This window comes from Suncus etruscus, chromosome 15 (assembly GCF_024139225.1).
Source record: "Suncus etruscus isolate mSunEtr1 chromosome 15, mSunEtr1.pri.cur, whole genome shotgun sequence".
Classification (NCBI taxonomy): domain Eukaryota; kingdom Metazoa; phylum Chordata; class Mammalia; order Eulipotyphla; family Soricidae; genus Suncus; species Suncus etruscus.
Genome location: NC_064862.1, coordinates 77,473,118 through 77,482,588, shown reverse-complemented (window position 1 = coordinate 77,482,588; position 9,471 = coordinate 77,473,118).

Below are 9,471 nucleotides of genomic sequence, written 5' to 3'. Positions count from 1 at the left end.
TAGCACCAGAGCACACTCCCAGCTCATCTTGTCATTTCCTACCCTGCCCAAAAACCAGTCATTTACCCAGGGGTCTTGGAGTGGGGCTATTAGCACCTGTCCTGGCCCCTGGACTGACAAGCAGGACTGTGTAGACACACGGATTTCTCATTTGGAGCAGGGGCTGCAACATTCTCAGTGGGGCTCACTCCTGGAGGGGCTCATGGGTGCTTACTGGCCAAATTCAGGGATCATTCTGGCAGGGCTCCAGAGACCATATGTGGAGACAGGGGTTGAAGCTGGTGGACTCTGAGCAAGGCCAGCCCATAACCCCTGTGTTTTCTCCAGCCCTGAGTCAGTCAATCTATATTTCTATGTGCCCAGCTACAGTGAGAACAGACCACACCCGAGTCCCCACTGTCCCCCGCTGTTCCAGTATCTCTTTCCTCTACAGACAAACGAAACCGCCTTCAACTCTGCAGGTCGAGGAAAGGGTCATTTGGGGTTTCTTCCCGTGGAGACATGTGACCCGCAAAGGATCTGGCCTAGGAGTGTCACTAACATGTTGGTTCCCCAAGTCACCTCCTCAGTCTCTTTTTTTTTTGGGGGGGTGGGGTTTAACCCAGCAATGCTACAGGATCACTTGTAGCAATGCTCGGGGGACCATATGGGGTGCCAGGGATTGAACCAGAGTTGGCACAGAGTTGCCTCAGGCAAGTGCTCTCCCCACAGTGCTCTCGCTCCATCTTCCCTCAGCCTCTTGCTTCCATCAGCACCATTTCCTCCCTTTGTCCGATTCCCCCCCCCCCCCCGCCTCCTGACAATAGCTCTGGGGCATATTCTTTGAGGAGCCAAACATGAGGGTTCAGGGAAGCCCCTTCATTACCCTTAGCTAACCCTTCCCACAACATCCATCAACAACCTACCCCATAATGACCCATTAAATCCTCTTGACACCCCTTGCCACGAACAGTGATCTACTAAGGGCCCCCAGTTCTAGGGTGCCTAATCCTGGTCTCCAGTCCTGTCCCCCAAGATCATCCCTATAGCAAGGCCCAGCCACACCGGGCACTGGCTGAGCTGCCTATTCTTCCTGCTACTCCACTGGAAACTGGGCAGGGGGGCCCTTCTCAGGTTACCCAGAGGATCACTTTCCTTCGAACCCCAGCAGGCACCTGTCGCAGCAGGAGCCCCAGTGCCCATCCTGAACCTTCACCAGCCCAAAGGCCCCCTCATAAGCCAGGAGGTCTGTGGGCGGTGGCAGACCTTGCACTTGAAGGAAAGAGGTGCCCGACCCAGATTCCAGGTAAAAGCAAAAGGGGAGTCAAGGGCGCAGGCGGGAGCTGGAGTCTGTGTGCCAAGGGGAGAGTGGGGGGCCCCAGAGCCGGTCCACTAAGAATCTGTCCCTCTGCAGCCACCATGCCGGCCACCAACCAGGGTTGGCCCGAAGACTTCGGCTTCCGACTGGGGGGTTCGGGCCCCTGCTTCGTCCTGGAAGTAGCAGAGGGAAGCTGTGCACACGCCGGGGGGCTGCGGCCCGGGGATCAGATCCTGGAGGTGGAGGGTCTCGCCGTGGGCGGCCTGAGCCGCGAACGCCTGGTGCGCCTGGCCCGGCGCTGCCCGCGCGTGCCCCCGAGCCTCGGCGTGCTCCCGGGCCCCGATGGCAGCCACGCATCCCGGCCCGCAACCTTGCGGACCTCGCGCCCCGCCCGCGGTCTCTCGCTGGGTCGCGAGCTGCTGCGCTTGGCAGGCCGCAAACGCCCCGACGCCGTGCATCGAGAGCGCAGGCGCAAAGCCCAGGAGTTCAGCCGCAAGGTAGACGGGGGCGGGGTCAGTGGGGCGGGACCAAGGAAACGGGACCAATCGTGACGGGTCAGTGGGGTGTGGCCACATTAGTGAGCCAATAGTATAAACCAATTAGGGGCGTGGTCTAAGTGGTGGGCGTGGTCCGATGAGCATCCTTGGTCAGTCTGGACCATAACAAACTTTCAGGCTCCTAGACGCTTTTTTTTGTGATGGAATTACTGTATCCTTTCATGTTAGGCTTCCTGGGTGTGGTGACTTGCAAGTACCTGGTACCGTTCATGTGTTAGATGGGCCCAGAATCCGCCTACATTTGGTTTGGTTTTCACAGGTTTTTTGTTTGTTTGTTTGTTTGTTTTAGTTTTTGGGCCACACCCGGTGATGCTCAGGGGTTACTCCTGGCTATACGCTCAGAAATCGCTCCTGGCTTGGGGGACCATATGGGAGTCTGGTGGATCCAACCGTGATCCGTCCTAGGTTAGCGCTGGCAAGGCAGACGCCTTACCGCTTGCACCACCGCTCCAGCCCCTGGTTTTCACAGTTTTGACAGTTGAAATGTCCAAAATCCAGGCAGTGGCAGATTGAGGATTTGAGACTGATGAGCATCACTTTCACGCTGTGTCCTCACCCGCTGCAGGAAGAGAATGTCATTGAAGAGGGAGTCTTGCTTGTAGGATGGGGGGAGACGAACTCTCTCACCCTTTTGTGAAAGGACAGCCTTTGTCACCTTATGACCTTCTATTGCTTTGACCTCAGGTGTGGTGCTTTCAACATGAGAAATAATCATACAGGGCTCAGGTCATCCTTGTTGGGGATCACTTTCTGGGAAGGAGGAGGAGAAAACGAATCATTCAGCTGAGACCTCACCAGATACCTTGGAAAGCCAAAAACGAATCCCCAGCCTTCCAATTAAACTGCAGAAAAATGCTGCAGGAAGCTCAGCTCTGTGGCTCTCCCCTGGTTCCTGCCTGCACCTCGCCTTGTCCTAGTTTTTGCTGCTTGAATAATCTGATGTTTAATAGAAACTCCGTTAGGGTCCCTGACGGTGCCCCTTCACTTAGATGTAGGTTGAGCACGTCTGGGTAACGGTCGACACCAAAACCGTACTTCTCTGCCAGCCCCAGGAGGGGAAACTATTTTTTCCTCTTTCTTACATAAAACCTCTTTTCAGCCAGCCTTGTTCTCCTTTGAATCAAGACTATGGCTTTGATTTCGAAACCTGGGCCTGGTGCGAGCTTAAGTGGGGAGCAGGCAACTACCAGGAACTGCTATCCTGCTCTGGGCCCACCCCAAGAGAAACAAGAGGTCAGTTTGTGGGAAACACAGTCCCATAATGTTCCAGAATGTTCTGGAAAGGCCTGTTCCCTGCCAGGACTCCATTTCTGGTGTATTGGTGGTATTGTGTGTTGCTGGTATTCAGCTGGCTCAGAAACTTCCCCCTTAAAAAAAAGAAACTGCCCCCTAACTTGACACTTTTTTTTTTTTTTTTTTGGTTTTTGGGCCACACCCGGTAACGCTCAGGGGTTACTCCTGGCTATGTGCTCAGAAGTTGCTCCTGGCTTGGGGGACCATATGGGACACCGGGGGATGGAACCACGGTCCGTCCAAGGCTAGCGCAGGCAAGGCAGGCACCTTACCTTTAGCGCCACCGCCCGGCCCCGTAACTTGACACTTTCTAGGTATCTCAAGACAACATCTGTTCACCCTTTTGGGTATCGCCCATTCCAGAAAGTCCTCTCTGATCTCTCAGAGGAGCCCCCCAGATTGTGGTAATAGTTCTAAATTTTGGGAGCCTAATATTATCTAGGAGCTCTCAGGGGGGTGAGAGTGGGGGGTTTGGTGCAGGAAGAGGGAGAGAGGGTTGAGGAGTCCAAGGAGGATTTTGTTACCAGGTTTGTTACTGGTGGGGAAGAGCCCTGGAGCCCTGAAATTGTAGCATTTGGTGGTCATTTATTATGGCCCTGTAAAGTGCCAGGATTTGGCATCACAGCTGTGAAGGGGCAGTCAGGGACTGTCCTCCTGCACCTGACCTTGGTGTGAGAGAAATGGGGAACCCTGACATTGGGAGTCTTTCGAAGTGTGATGAGCAAAAAGAAGAGAGAAATAGGAGAGAATGAGAATGAGGAATCATGTGGAGTCAGAGCTCAGGAGAGACTCCCAGAGGGTAGACAGGGTGTGGGATGTCTAGTCTAGGCATGGCTGAAGCCAGAGGGAGGATGTAGGAAGACAATGGTACCTGCATGGGAGTTTGCACTCTGAAACAGGCATCAATAACCCTGCATCATGCTGAAGCTGCATCCACAGGTCCACCAGCAAGAGATGCACTCAAACTCATGCACTCCCCATCCACCTGTCTCCCCTCCTGCCTCAGGAAGAGTGTACAGGGCTGGAGCAATAGCACAGCTGGGAGGGCACTTGCCTTGCATTCAGCAGACACGGGTTCTATCTCCAACATCCTGAGATGCTCCCTCAAGCACCACCAGGTATAGCCCAAAGCCAAAACAAACCAAAAATACAGACTTAATGTGGAGTTAAAAGGGCCATTTCCTAAGTGATAGCACTCTCTGAGTGGAGAGGATATTTGCCTTGCACACGGTTGACTTGGGTTCGATACCCAGTATCCCATATGGACACCTGAGCCTGCCAGGATTAATTTTTGAGCACAGAGCCAGAAGTAAAATCTGAACACTATAATGTATGGCCCAAAAACAACTAAAAAGGACTCTTTTCTGGATCGAAGAGAGGATAGCAGGGAGGGTGGTTGCCTTGCACATGATCCAGGTTTGATCTCCAGCATCTCATATGTCCCCCTGAGCACTGCTAGTAGTGATTCCTGAGTGCAGTCAGAGTAACTCCTAAGCATCACTAGGCATGGTCCAAAATCTCAAAAGTAATAACATTAGTAATAACAACAACAATAGTAAAAGGACTCATTAGTTCTCACTAGCCCATGCAGGATCAAGCCCTGGCACTATATGGTCCCCCCACCCTCTCCAGGAGAGACTCCCCAGCACTGTGCCAGGAGCAGCCCCCACTGGGTACGATCCCTCCCATCAAAAAGTAAAGGGCAGGGCCGGAGAGATAGCATGTAGGTAAGCATTTGCCTTTCATGCAGAAGGTTGGTGGTTCAAATCCCGGCATCCCATATGGTCCCCTGTGCCTGCCAGGGGCGATTTCTGAGTGTAGAGTCAGGAGTAACCCCTGAGTGCTGCCGGGTGTGATCCAAAAACAAAAAGAAGAAGAAGAAGAAGAAGAAGAAGAAGAAGAAGAAGAAGAAGAAGAAGAAGAAGAAGAAGAAGAAGAAGAAGAAGAAGAAGAAGTAAAGGGCACTATGTTAGGCATCAGAGTCCGTGGAGACCCGGGGAGCAGGAAATATTCATCACAGGCAAACCCAGAGAGACAGAAAAGTAGATCAATGGCTGAGAGAGGCCAGTGAGGAGGGGTCATGGCAAGGAAGGAATGGGAGCCCTAGGTTCAAACATATGGAAGGTTTAAATATGCTGGTCTGAGTGTATTCAAATGATAAATGTTGTACTTTGTGCCTCCTCATCATGGGGGTGTAAGCACCATAAAATGATTGCAAGTAGGGCCAAAGTGATAGCACAGTAGGAAGGGCATTTGCCTTGCATACAGCTGTCCAAGATTCAATCCTTGACATCCCATATCACTCTTGCCAGGAGTTTATTCCTGAGCACAGAGCCAGGAATACTGCCTGAGCACTGTTGGGTGTGGTCCAAAAGCCAAAAATAAAAAAATAAAAATAATAGCATTTCTCTACCCACTCTAGAAGTTATTAAGCTCATGCTCATTGCTGGGGAGGGAAACCAATGAATTATTTAAAATTTTCAGGGTCTGCGCCTGGAGAGATAGCACAGTGGCGTTTGCCTTGCAAGCAGCCAATCCAGGACCAAAGGTGGTTGGTTCAAATCCCGGTGTCCCATATGATCCCCCGTGCCTGCCAGGAGCTATTTCTGAGCAGACAGCCAGGAGTAACCCCTGAGCACCGCCGGGTGTGGCCCAAAAAACAAAAACAAAAAAACAAAAAAAAATTTTCAGGGTCCAAGGTCCTTGGTCACTGCCCCCTACTAGCCTCAAGGTCCCAGCTATAAGACTCTGACAACAACTTAGTGGCATTTCTACGAGGTCTGAAGTCAATGAGGGGCCCCTACCTTGGCTCTCAATGGGTATTGGGGGACTGTGGTCTTCTGGCCCTCTCTTTGCAGGTGGATGAGATCCTGGAGGAGCAGCCTCTGGCCAAGGAGCGTGTGTTCGCTGCCTTAAAGCAGTTTGCAGCTGAGCAGCGGGTCGACAGCCTAGTGTGGGCGCTGTCCCTGGCACTGCCCCGAGAGGCACACGGGCCACTGCTGGACAACCTCAGGTACCCAGACAGCAGACTGTAATGGGCTGGTGGCTGGGAGAACGCCCAAACAGCAGTTCTGGAGTCCTAACCTGCTCTGCCCAGTCACATCTGAGCATGGGGTGTCTCTCAGGGAGCCGATTCTGTCTTCCTATACACAAATCTAGAGGGGTCTCTGCCCTTTGAACCGGCTGGGTCACAGCCCCTCACACACACAAACTCACACACTCGTATTCACACACACACACACACACACACACACACACACAGCTATTTGGTGGTGTGGGGTATGAAAATCAGGCCCAAAGGTGGAGTTCTGTGCTCTAGCCTTGGCTTCGTCTCAGACCCACTCCCAGCATCTTCCTCCTCCTTTTTGCAGACAGGCTAAGAGAGGTGAGGTGACTAGCACAAAGTCACACAGAGGATGGAGGCTGCCCAGGAAGGGCACAGGGTGAACTGTACAACTTTCTACTTGTTTTCTTGTTTGTTTGTTTATGTTTTGGATCACACCTGGCAGTGCTCAGGGTTTACTCCTGGCTCCATGCTCAGATATCACTTCTGGCGGTGCTCAGGAGACTATATGGGATGCCAGGGATCGAACCCAGGTTGGTCGCATGTAAGCAAACCCTCTACTTGCTGTGCTAGGGCTCCAGCCCCATCAACACTTCTTATAGGTCATATTATTTGGGGGAAACATAACCAGCAGTGCTGAGGGGAATCATTTGGGTGTGCTCAGGGCTTACCCATAAGGGTAGTTAGAGAGATATTTAAGGGGATATTCAAGGGGCTGAATCAAACCCAGGCTTCCTGCCTGCTAAGGAGGCAGTTAGGAGATTTGTTTATCATTTTTCTTGGGGTGTGTGTGTGTGTGTGTGTGTGTGTGTGTGTGCAGCACAGCTGACAATGCTCAGGTGCTCTCCTGGTTCTGCACTCACTCCTGGAGGACTCAAGGAACCATATGGGACCCCGAGGTCAAACCCATCTGCCACATGCAAGGCGAACGTTCTACCTCCCCTCCTCTGTCCAATGACTCTGCTCTGAAGATTTCTGCTTCCCTCTCCTCTCTCTCTGTCTCTCTCTGTCTCTCTCTGTCTCTCTCTCTGTCTCTCTCTGTCTCTCTGTCTCTCTCTGTCTCTCTCTGTCTCTGTCTCTCTCTGTCTCTCTCTGTCTCTCTGTCTCTCTGTCTCTCTCTGTCTCTGTCTCTGTCTCTCTCTGTCTCTCTCTCTGTCTCTCTCTCTGTCTCTCTCTCTCTCTCTCTCTCTCTCTCTCTCTCTCTCTCTCTCTCTCTCTCTCTCTCTCTCTCTCTCTCCTCTTTTAAGTTGAAGCTTCAGGAAGCAGATCTCTCAAAGGGTCTTCAATTGGCGTAGCCCCTTTATCCTGGCGGGGCGTCATGCATTTCTGCGTCCAGGCCCCGGTAAATACTGCCTACACTCTACGGGGGGCTCTGAGCCCTCGCCCCTCCCCACGGGCTCAGCCCGCCCCCCCAGCTGTCATTCTCCCCGGAGCCTGCCCCTCGGGCTGGGCCTGGCCAATGTCGCGACCGGGCAGGCCCCGCGCGCGTCTGGGCTCCGCAGCCCGTTGAGCACCCAGGCCACCGCCAGAGGCCACCATGAGCTGCCTGGGGTGAGTGGGGGTTCTTCGGGTGGGGCGCCGTGGACAGGGAACAAAGTTCTTTCTGGAGCGCAGAGCGCGGAGGGCACGGCGCGGGGCGGGGGGACCACGATCCCCTGGGAAGTTGCGCGCACCGGGTCCCGCATCGTGTGGACTCAACTCCGGGTCTCCCTTTGCTCTCTTGGGGCGACCGACCGGGCTTGGGCTCAAAGACCGCTGCTTCCCGGGACAGCCCCGAGTCCCTCCCCGAGCCAGCGGATTCAGGATCAGCTAGAACACGGTGGAGGCGGAGGGGGGGGGGCACCGTCCCGGTCTCTGGGGGTGCCCGTCTCCACAGCAGCCCCGCTCCTGCCACCCGGGAGCGGGAAACAGCAGCCTCTGTTGTCAGTGTCAAACGCGACAAGAAAATTGAGGAGGCTGCGGGAGGAGGGGGCGGCGCCCAGCTGGGGTACCCTGGCAGCTCGGCCTCAGCCACGCACGCCCCCTCCCTGCCCCCCACCCGTGGTGCGGAGCAGGGGGGATCCCCAAACCTCGCACACAGTCATCTGTGAGTCCCACAGCAGGGGCAATCAGAGAGAGCTTCCAGGACAAGGCAGCAGGTGCCGGGGCTGTGATTACAACAGTGGCCCATAGAGTCTGGCCACGTGGGCCTATGGAGGTGGAATGAGGGGTGCCTCCAGCCCCAGGAGGGCTCCTTGGGGTTAGCCACAGCCAGAGGGAGTGTGTGGGGCAGTGTTGCAGAGCGCTGGCCACACCAATGGGGCACCCAGAGCTGCAGCGTCAGTCCCGGGATCCCCAAGCCTCACCCGGTCTAGGAGAAACTTGGGGGGTGAATGCAGAAATTCGAGGGAGGGGTGTGTGTATGTAAGTGCACACACACATGCGCATACATATGAGTTTCTTACGTATACGCACGCATGTACAGGTGTACACGTGGGTATTTGCATGAGTATACATGTGTGTGGGTTCCTTTGTACCTGCGCTTTTGCAGCATACACGTGTATGTATGTACTTCATGAATATGTGTGCCCATGTGCGTGGATAAGCATTATGCATATGCCTTTAAGTGCATGTTTTATGTTTTATGTGTTTTATGTTTATGTGTTTTATGTACGGGCCTGTAAACTGTCCAGCACAGCAGCCTATCCTGTCATTTACAATTAAATTCGCTGCAATTGAAATAGAGGCAAAAATCTCTGCCGCCCTCACCTTGTGCTAGGGGGCCCATGCACAGATAGAACTCATGTCCCTCATTCTAGAAAGTTCCCTGGGCTGTACCATGTGAGGATGAGATTTGGGTCAGCGGCAGCAGAGCCCTGATGTGGTTCTGTCCCCAGAGTCCCTGTGGCAATGATGAAGTGACTTTAATTAGGACAGGCAGGAATAGGCAGTCGGGGCATGGTGCCATGCTGGGCCCTAGGGAGCTTCTGTAAGGGGGGTTTGCCCCAGGAGACACCTGTAGGGGTCTTGGCCAGAGGCTCTCGGCCAACAGAGACTCCCTGAGAACCTGTGACCAGTGGGAGGCCATTTGTGCCCCTAATTTGCTTCCATGTCAGACACAAGTGCCCATCATTGGCGAGGTCCAGGAAAGGAAAGTGCCAGGCAGGTGGAGATGCATTGGAGGGCTTTGCCCTGCCCTGGTGCTCTCATCAGAGGGGCACAGGCTGGGGGTGGGGTTCATTGGAGCACATTAGCAGCACCTCAGCCTCCACCCATGCATA